This window comes from Alosa alosa, chromosome 17, assembly GCF_017589495.1.
Source record: "Alosa alosa isolate M-15738 ecotype Scorff River chromosome 17, AALO_Geno_1.1, whole genome shotgun sequence".
Taxonomy (NCBI): domain Eukaryota; kingdom Metazoa; phylum Chordata; class Actinopteri; order Clupeiformes; family Clupeidae; genus Alosa; species Alosa alosa.
In genome coordinates, this window is record NC_063205.1 from 25,459,442 (window position 1) to 25,470,693 (window position 11,252).

The 11,252-nt window shown below is 40.1% G+C and overlaps 1 protein-coding gene across 1 annotated transcript in view; it reads left to right on the forward strand.

The window, feature by feature from the left end:
• Positions 1-1,085: 1,085 nt before the first annotated feature.
• Positions 1,086-11,252, forward strand: part of LOC125310124 (neuronal cell adhesion molecule-like) — a gene marked incomplete in the record, with an annotated part of 109,991 nt that continues 99,824 nt past the window's right edge. Inside the window, 1 exon segment of the mRNA XM_048267286.1 lies at positions 1,086-1,250.

Consider the following 11,252-nt stretch of genomic DNA (forward strand, 5'->3'; position numbering starts at 1 on the left):
GATCACATCAGTAATTTACTCGTACTCTCAGACCAAGGATAAAATCTTTGTTTTATTATTATAACCTATTCACATACAGACTAGCAAAGGGCTGCTTTTAACAGCTGGGAAATCTCTGCTGGCCCCTCAGGGGCCCGTAACAATTAGCAAACACATTTATAACCACCGGCGTCCCTGCTGCTCGACGGCCACGTACGCTCAAAGGCAAACACTGAAGTGAAATTACAAATCAAAACCAATGTGTCCTCTTGGTGGACTCTGGGGAGCTATATTGGCAAAAAGAAATGAATGCAGTAACGTGTAACATCATCTCATGTTTGTGGTCTGTTGTTTGTGCTTTCATATTTTGAATGCAAAGAGAAATGGGATCAATATAATCTTTCTGACAAACACAGCCATCCTGTGGTATCTCTCTCTTTCTCTCTCTGTGTGTGTGTGTGTTTGTGTGTGTGTCTGTGTTCATGAGACTGGGGCGGTGTCGGTGATGTGGGGGTATAGGAGATCAATTTAAGTGAAAATATCTGTTATGGGCTTCAAATTGCAGGCCTAAAAATGTCTAACTTTCACTTTCTCAACTAACCCTCTAGAATGAAAAAATGGAACAAGGAATCTGCAGTCACCTGGATGTCAAATTCCAGAATTGAAATGGTAGCCTAACATGCCATGGAAACCTACTTTGGCAAGCATTCACGTGTGCTGAAGGGCAATTTCACTCCAAATTTCACTTTCACATCATATTTCACTCTGAGCTGGATTTGTGTTATCTTATAGCTATAGCGCCTATATTTATGTTTTTCGACTAAATAAATAATATTCTTATTTAGGCTATATGACTGTTACACAAGCCATAACGTATTATTATTATGTAAGGCATAGAACATCTCTAAATTAGCCTACATAACAACTTCTTATCTCGGGAAGAGTAGTGCACACTACATTTTTTTTATCGTTTCAGAAGGTGTCGCCACAATTTCCCACCCTTTCTTGTTCGTGACAAAAAACAGCTCATCCAAGCTTGAGACGGCCGGATACGGCTGCGCCTGCACAGAGTGTGCGCGAGACGGCGCTGCACGTTTGACAGCAGCAGTTGAACGGGTGGGAGAGGACCACAGGCTGCGGGGAAGTCGTGCATCGCCGAGAGACGAGTCCTAGCCGGGAGACAGGAGGAAGAGAGAAAGCAGGGGGAAAATACGATTGAATCCGGACCTGATACGAGACTAACGCCACATTGCGAGATCGCGAACAGAAAGGTGAGTTAGGCGATTGCTTTTTCCTAAGGTGTGTGTTTTTTTTTAAATGAAGCATTGTCAGCTTGATATGGTCTTCTGTCTCGTGTCTTTTGATGATGAGCGGCTGTGGGAATATGAGAATGCGCATTTGGTGCAGTGGATGCTGCTTAGTCGATCGGGACAACGACCAGTTGTGCATTTCCCATAGCAACCGATGATGTTGCAGATATTTGTGTCATTCTGTCAGGTGTAATGTTGAGGCACAAGTCGGCACAAGGGAGGAGAGGTCTTGAGAATATTGATGTTGAGGGTGTTTTCGTGGAGAAAAAGTGTTGCAATGTATGACACTGAAGAATGAAACTCGGTGCATCGTAGTAGCCTGTAACAGCCGTTTTATCATTCAAACACAATGGCGGCATACTCCAGGAAAGATTTAGCCAGCGTTAATTCAGTCATTGAAAGGCATCCAATCTGAGGAAAATATAGACATAATTTATGCGTGTCCGTAGGCTATGATACATTAGGCTATGCTGTGGCAAGGGATAGGCTATCTGATAGAATCTCCAAATGGAATGTTCAATGGGCTACCGGTGAAACTGTCGTAGCCTGTTATTCCGCGGGGCGCTCGAGTGTAGAAAACAGGTGCAAATCGATAAAAGCCGAACAGCAGTTCATGTATGAAATGGCAACCCTCGGTTGCGCAGTCCATATTTGTGACATAGCAAATGTTTTATGACAGGATGCGTGGAGTTTGCAATAAAGACCTTGCAACTGGTAGGCTTTCCCGTTTCCCCGTGTTGGTTGATCGTTGGCAGTGTAGGGCCTGTGATGCTCCAACTCACCTATCAAGAATTCCAGAGCCAGGATCCCCCCTTGCATTTAATTTACGCAAGCATTTGCAATCGTTGCTTTTGAATTATTCTGATGTAGGCCTATTATCTTCAAAGTTTTCAAATCGTCAACTGAATAGCCTAATAAACCATTATCATCCCGGGACATAAACGACTGCGTGTAAAATCTCTTAAATAATGTGTTGCCTTTAACATGCCATAAATGCTATTTTCTATTTTGATACTTGGATTTCATGCTGTTTCATGTGATTATTTCTCAGCATGATTTAATCGGATACCATTGCCGGAATTAAACCATAATAATCCTCGTTTCTACAGCGAAATGAAACAGATGTTTTTGTCCTCGGTCTCGGTGTTTCGGGAAGTCATTTTAGCCTACTGCTCTGATGGTAGGACGGTATGAAGTGGTGTGTGTGTGTGTGTGTGTCTCACTGAGGCGACGTGGTGACAGATGTCAAGCGATATCACGCTCTGAATCCCAGGACGCACGTGGAGGTGCCGACGGCTCAAAGACGCACGCTTTTTGCTACGGGGTAAAAGTGAGACCTTGGTGGAAGTGGGATTCTGCTGGCGATCTATAGTATCCCTTGTATTTATGTTGTCTGATGGTATGGAAACGACCAAATGAAACACACTATCACCAAGATAAATAGATATATAACAACAACAACAACAACAACAACAACACTACTACCTGTAAGCCATATACAGATATATTACATGTATATTTTGCCAGTTTAAACACAGAAGCATATGTTATCCATCAGAGGATGGTGTTGGATATGTTTGTGTTTTAATTATATGGAAAGCTTTTATAAATCAGATAGAACCTGACAGTGGGACAGTACAGTAGAACCTCATAAGTGGCATCTAGAACCTCATAAGTGGCATATAGAACCTCTTTGAGTTAGCTGCTATAAGGGTCTGTTTTCAGGTGTGCATGTGTGTGTGTGTGTGTGTGTATACATATATACATACATATGTATGTGTGTATGTTTGTGTTTGCTCTGTAAATGTGTGCGTTTATTCACACATGTATGTGTGTGTGTGTGTGTGTGTGTGTGTGTGTGTGTGTTGGTGCGAAGCTGTAGGATTAAAAATTGTGCAGATCTTTATCAGCAACTACATGCTTTAAAAAAAAAAAAAAAAAAAAACTTGTGTGTGTGTGTGTGCACGTGTATGTGTGTGTGTGAGTCAGGGGTATTGTTTTCTGTCCAGGCTTTTGTTGTTTAAGATAATCCCCAGGGACAATGAGCCCCACGTGCCCTGGCTGTCTCCTCTCCACGGGCTTGGCCGCTCCACTGGGCTTGAGCTGAATATGGTGTGGGGTGTGCAAAATTATTATCACCCAGAATTCCCTCTCTCTCTCTCTGTCTCTCTCTGTCTCTCCCTCTGTCTCTCTCTCTCTCTCCCTCCCTCTCTCTCTCTCTCTCTCTCTCTCTCTGTCTGTCTCTCTCTCTCTCTCTGTCTCTCTCTCTGGACCACCAGGCCTGGGGGTTCATTATTCAACTGTGTGCTTCAGCTGGTGCCCTCAGTTCCGCAGGCTGAGTAGTGATGATGTGCAGGGTATGGTTGTTCACCAGTGTTTTGTTGTTGAAAAAATATGCTGAAAAAATATGCTGATATGAAGGCTTCTATTCTCACATGTTTTTTGGCTTTCTTTGTGGGTCTGACAAAGCTACACACACTCACACACACACACACACACACACACACACACACACACACACACACACACACACACACACACACACACACACACACACACACACACACACACACACACACACACACACAACTATTACAACTGGTGAATATTGATGAATTGGAAATGATAAGACAGTTAAGGGAGATATTTCATTAGCCAGCAGGGGCCTATTATGTAGGCACAAGCTCTTGGACCAGCTGTTGTGTTTAGGGGAGCCAAACCTATTATTTATGCCACTTGTCATGCTTGCCAATGTGTTTTTATTTCTGATGCTTCTTCTGAGTGGTCTCCAGACACACCCAAATGAAGCACTAGTATTATTGCAATATTACGTATTGGTGGTGGTGATGGTGATGTGTGGTAGGGCTAGCGCATAGTGTTCAGTAGTTATAGCTGGCTGTTGTGGTCACATAAGTAGATTATACAGTTTTTTACAACTGTTTACACACGTTTTCAAAACTCTGTGTCTATTTTTCAAAACTCCACACACAAAACTCACAATTGCTTACACAAAATGCAAAATGCCTCAAATCTCCAGCAAAATGACACACAACATTCAAAATGTCAAAAACACATCTTTAAAGCAAACATTCGCCTCACATTACAAACACTTTTGTCATAATATGACATTTTGGATACATCATGTACACACTGTTGCTCAAAACCTAAAGCTCTTCTGTCTTAGGCTTTCTATTTCCATACAAGAGTGAAAGTTACGGTATCAACAAAGAGAAGTTGAAATACACAGTAAAAATGCAAGCAATATTATAACCAAAAATAGTGATTTTTCCCAAATAATTTGCTGTTGTGAATACAGTATTTTACAGCAAACAAGAAAAAAAGCAAAGAAGAATACAGTGACCACCAGATGTACATGGAGTTTTGAAAACACTGATTTTGTTTTTTCCAAAGACAAGTGTGTGTGTGTGTGTGTGGGATGGGGGGGGGGGGGTCGTGTACAGTATGTATTGATAGGCCTATAGACCCTTTCAACTGCAGAAACAAACAATTCTACAGTAAGCGTTCCTAAGGCATTTCTGGAGGCACAGAAAAATGTATTGAGCTAATGGTACTGTAACATGGAGACAAACAAAAATAGAGTAAAAAGACAAATTTGACATACAGTTTTTTACAATTGTTTACGCACATTTTCAAAACTCTGTGTCTATTTTTCAAAACTCCACACACAAAACCCACAACTGCTCACACAAAATGCAAAATGCCTCACATCTCCAGCAAAATGACACACAACATTCAAAATGTCAAAAACACATCTTTAAAGCAAACATTCGCCTCACATTACAAACACTTTTGTCATAATATGACATTTTGGATACATCATGTACACACTGTTGCTCAAAACCTAAAGCTCTTCTGTCTTATGCTTTCTATATATATTTCCATATAAGAGTGAAAGTTATGGTATCAACAAAGAGAAGTTGAAATACACAGTAAAATGCAAGCAATATTGAAAACCTAAAAAACAGTGATTTTTTCCCAAATAATTTTGTTAAAAGTATTTTACAGCAAACAAGAAAAAAAAAGCAAAAAAGAATACAGTGACCACCAGATGTACATGGAGTTTTGAAAACACTGATTTTGTTTTTTCCAAAGAAAAGTGTGTGTGTGTGGGGTGGGGGAGGTTCGTGTGTACAGTATGTATTCATAGGCCTATAGACCCTTTTGCAGAAACAAACAATTCTACAGTAAGCTGTTCCTAAGGCATTTCTGGAGGCACAGACAAATGTATTGAGCTAATGGTACTGTAACATGGGGACAAACAAAAATAGAGTAAAAAGACAAATTTTACATACAACACGTTTTCAAAACTCTGTGTCTATTTTTCAAAAACTCCACACACAAAACCCACAATTGCTCACACAAAATGCAAAATGCCTCAAATCTCCAGCAAAAATGACACACAACATTCAAAATGTCAAAAACACATCTTTAAAGCAAACATTAAGCCTCACATTACAAACACTTTTGTCATAATATGACATTTTGGATACATCATGTACACACTGTTGCTCAAAACCTAAAGCTCTTCTGTCTTAGGCTTTTATATATATTTCCATACAAGAGTGAAAGTTATGGTATCAACAAAGAGAAGTTGAAATACACAGTAAAAATGCAAGCAATATTGAAACCAAAATAGTGATTTTTTCCCAAATAATTTGCTGTTGTGAATACAGTATTTTACAGCAAACAAGAAAAAAAGCAAAGAAGAATACAGTGACCACCAGATGTACATGGAGTTTTGAAAACACTGATTTTGTTTTTTCCAAAGACAAGTGTATGTGTGTGTGTGTGTGTGTGTTTTGGGGGATGGGGTTCGTGTACAGTATGTATTCATAGGCCTATAGACCCTTTCAACTGCAGAAACAAACAATTCTACAGTAAAGCGTTCCTAAGGCATTTCTGGAGGCACAGAAAAATGTATTGAGCTAATGGTACTGTAACATGGGGACAAACAAAAATAGAGTAAAAAGACAAATTTTACATAGTCAGTTTTTTACAATTGCCAAAGTCCGATTACTGTAATTTTCAAAACTCTGTGTCTATTTTTCAAAAATCCTCTAGGACACAAAACCCACAAGGGTCCATACCAAAATGCAAAATATCTATTCATAGACACATCTCAGGCAAAATGATTGGACAACATTCAAAATGTAAAAAACACATCTTTAAAGCAAACATGAAGCCTCACATTTTACAAACATTTTGATGGGTTGTGTTTGACATTTTGGATACTTCCTGTTACATTTTTGTTATTCAAAAGAAAAATTGCTCTGGTGTTTTAAAATGTGTTTTATATATTTCCATATCAAACACTGAGAATTATGGGTTCAACAATTTGGTGTTGGAAATGATGTTTGGAAAATGCAAGAAAATATTGAAACAAAAACAGTGATTTTTGAAAAACTGTAATTTGCTGTTGTGAATACAGTATTTTACAGCAAACAAGAAAAAAAGCAAAAAGAATACAGTGACCACCAGATGTACATGGAGTTTTGAAAACACTGATTTTTTTTTTCCAAAGACAAGTGTGTGTGTGTGTGTGGGGTGTGTGGGGAGGTTCGGGGTACAGTATGTATTCATAGGCCTATAGACCCTTTCAACTGCAGAAACAAACAATTCTACAGTAAGCGTTCCTAAGGCATTTCTGGAGGCACAGAAAAATGTATTGAGCTAATGGTACTGTAACATGGGGACAAACAAAAATAGAGTAAAAAGACAAATTTTATAAAGTCAACATTTTTGTAGAACATTACTGTAAGCTAAAGTCCGATTACTGTAATTTTCAAGTATCTGCATTGGTTCTGAATATTTCAACCGGAAATCCTCTAGGAGCAGATTGAAAGGGTCCATACCTATATAGAGAGTATATCTATTCATAGACCTATACTAAGGCAATGATTTGATGGTGTTCAGTAAAGTAAAGAGTGTTTGCACATGTGAAGAGAAAGAGGGAAGCACTGGTAATTTAGTGTGGCATTTTGATGGGTTGTGTTTGAAGAACGAAATCAAGTTACTTCCTGTTAGATTTTTGTGTGTTAGGTAGAAAATTGTGTGTGGCGTTTTGCAAAATGTGTTTTAGTCAATTGAAAACTGAGTCAAAGACTGAGAATTAGTGTATGGTTTTGCAGATTTGGTGTCGGGTTATGATGTTTGGAGGACATGTTTAGAAAATGGTGGGACAAACAAAGATTTAGTGTGTAAGCAGTTGAAAAAAAATGTAAAATTTCATCATCCTATTTGCGTGTGATACTTGGTGCTCCCAAAACATGATTTTCTGAAAACACAAATAAAACACACACACACACACACACACACACACACACACACACAAAAGTTGTTACTTTGCAGATCCCCACTCTGATTATAGTTATATATTGTATATATATATATATATTAAATATACATTATTATGTACCGTATTTTCCGGACTATAAGTCACACTTTTTTTCATAGTTTGGCCGGTCCTGCGACTCAGGTGCAACATATATATATATTTATATATATGTTTTTTTCCTCTTTGTGAAACATTTTTTGACTGGTGCGACTTATACTCCGGTGCGACTTATAGTCCGGAAAATACGGTATATTTAATGTAATTGAGACTTTTACAAACCAGTAGACCTGAACCACCACTGAGGTTCACAATGCTTATCTCACTTTAAATCACTATACATTTACAGTAATATCTCCACTATATATCCTCAGTCTCTACATTCCTCCAAGAAATGTCGTCTGGCACTGCCGCCCCTGCACACACGGCAATCCAGACTATTTTCATTTGTACTTCCCCGATGCCGGAACGACCTACCAAGCGTGACCAGAACAGGAGCGTCCCTCTCTATCTTCAAGAAGCTCTTGAAGACTCAACTCTTCGGAGAGTACTTGCTCTCCTAACCCTGCCAACAACCCAACACACGCAATAGGTGTGTAAAGGTACACATATTCGTACAAAAGCGTTTAGGATGTTAGATTCAATACAGATGGGTACTGAATGTACCAAATGCAGTCTTTAACAATAATCAACAGTAGGCTTTTTTTGCTTGTGGACAATGTTTCATATTTGAGTACCCACAAGGCGAACTATATGTCAGTTTAGTCAATTAACGTCAAGAAATAGCCTATTTTACATGTTTTCAAAATAATATTCCTGTTGCGCATCAGCAATATTATCAGTTAATGTTAGATTTTAAAAAATACCTACAGGCTTACTGTACTGAAAACGACTGTCACTGTGACTTCAAAGCTAAGGTATACTTTGAAGCCTGATTTTTGTGCACCGTTACACCGCTAATACCTAACATGCACTTACAATGGACGCCCCTTTTTTCCTTCCTCTCTCTTCTTCTGTTTCTAGCACTTCTCCCTCGACTACACTTAGATAAAAGTGTCTGCTAAATGATTAAATGTAAGTGTAAACGCTCTATAACCGTCACAGCCCACACTCCAAACTCACCGATAAACACTGAGTAGTTTTGCCAAACGGTCTTAGCTGTCAGCTGGCCTCTCAGCAGTCGGTCACTGGTGGCGGATAGCCCTCTGTCTACTCCCGTGGAGGAAGTCGTTGCCATTATCATTCAAGGACTCATAAAAGTGTTTTTATTTATCACATAATAGTACATAGAGATACAATAGAAAATATGTTGTGAAATTATGTATGGTTTGTTGCTCAACTATTCCTGTGTACGGTCATCCTTATAGATCAACAATTATTAATAAAGAAAAAATAAGATACATTAAGATAAAGTATTATGGAATAAATATAGCAGATTAGAATAGTTAAAAAAAACCTAGTGCAAGATGAGATTTTTAGTTACCCTAATATCATGTCCCTCTCTGAGACAAAGTGTGTGTGTGGTGTGTGTGTATGTGTGTGTGTGTGTGTGTGTGTGTGCGTGCGTGCGCTTGTTTGTGTGTGTGTGTGTGTGTATGTGTGTGCGTGCGTGCATATGTTTGTGTGTGTGTGTGTGTGTGTATCTGTGTGTGTGTTTGTGTGTGTGTAGAGGGGGGCTCCCCAGTGCTCCAGGCTGACAGGTGCATGCTGGGAGTGCAGTTGCCATGACGGATCTGTTCTGAGCCGTCTGGACGTGACAGTAATGTCTGATGGCAGCACCACCGCGTGTAGTTATTGCGGCTCTTTACCATTAGTCATTAGTCAGAATCGACTGGGGAGATAGTCTGCTAGTTTGTCAACTTGTCAACACAACAAAGAAATGTGCTAACAAAAACATTGTCAACAAAAACCACAAATTTGTCAACAGAAATTGTTTGTATGTTTCTATGTTCATGTTCGAAGACTTGAAGTTCGAAGATTTGCCATCATATTTTGACATGTTAGATTGATTTCTGACAGTGTTATTAACACTGAGCATGTGCGTGTTTTCATTTGAACAACCCAATGCAAATATGTTTCATAGGTCATAGTTTCTCTCTTCAGTTTGGTTTAAGCACGAGCAGAGTGCTGGGCATTTAATCTCATCTCGCCCAGTGAAATTAGTTTGTAGGGACATCTTTAAGAGTTGTGGGGGTGTCTTTGTGTGTCATCCTTTTTAATGAAGTCTTAACAATCTTAAGCACCTTTATTTCAGTGTGGGGGCAGTGAGACAGCCCGGCTCGCCTTTATGTGGACTAAGAGGGGCATCCTGTTAGGTCTGTTAGGTCACAGGGATGCACAAAGGAGAGAAGTCTGTCACTTAGTTCTCTCTCACCCTGGAAAAGAGAGAGAGAGAGAGAGGGAGAGAGAGAGAGAGAGAGAGAGAAATAACGTATGTCTAAGTTCATGTGTCACCTGGATGAATCAGAGAAAATCAAACAAACAAAAAAGATGATTTGTGCGCACACACACGTGTGTGTGTGTGTGCGCGCGCACACATCCCTCCTCCCCTCCCCTCCTGCTTTCTCTCCATGCCAATCTCTGGGCAACAGATGTTTGTGGGGCCCAACGCATGCAGGGGGGCCAGACTCTGTCCATGTGAGTCCATTCAGCCGAGCTTTACCCAGCCTCTGTGGGGAGCTGGACATAAAGGGCCCGATTTCAATAAAGGGCAACAAGCAAAGTTGAGCAACATGCAAAGTGTCTCGTGCTTGAGCTAAAGCTATCCCATAATGCATTTTAGCATTGCTGACCCACCCACATTTGCACTAAGGATATTATATTAGATTGGCAAAGGGATTCTGCCAAGTTAGTACATTGTTCATTTTTGCTCTTTGGCCTCATTGGGAATGTAAAGGATGCAGACAGGAAGAGATGAGATGGAGGAGAAGAAGGGGATCTTGGACAAGTCATGAAGCAGCTTGTGATGTGAGCGGTGGTGGGTGGGGTGGGGTGTGTGTGTGTGTGTGTGTGTGAGTGTCTAATGTTGTCTCTCCAGACCACAGACACACACATATTCACACATACAGTTCACACAGAACACACACACACACACACACACACACACACACACACACACACACACACACACACAAATATTCACTTAGACAGAAGTAGGGTGATGTTTTGGAAAGCAACAAGCTTGTGGCTGCTGCCTAACATGTCTTCATGAGGGGTAGTTCTGTCTGTTGTTAATTACTTGTTTGTTTGTTTGTTGGTTGGTTCATTTTGTTGTGAAGTAGTGTGGCAGCTGCCCTAGTTCTTATCAATACGACTTAGCATCTTCCGGCTTCCAAACAGGTGATTGGAGGAATAGAATTCGACTTCCTGTTGGTTTGAATCATGGGGTGAGCCTCAGTCCAGCTGTGTACTCAGATCTCAGATGGCATCTATGGTACTTCCTGTCTTCATCATTAATTGATTTTTACGGTGTGTGTGGTTAATCTTCGGCCTGCTCAGCTACAGCCTCAGCCCTCCAGTCAGTGATTAGTGCAGATTAAGATTAAGGTCAGCCAGACACTGTAAGAATCATCGGCTCTCTGCAGTGCAGTAAGAGACCATTCCTCTACTTG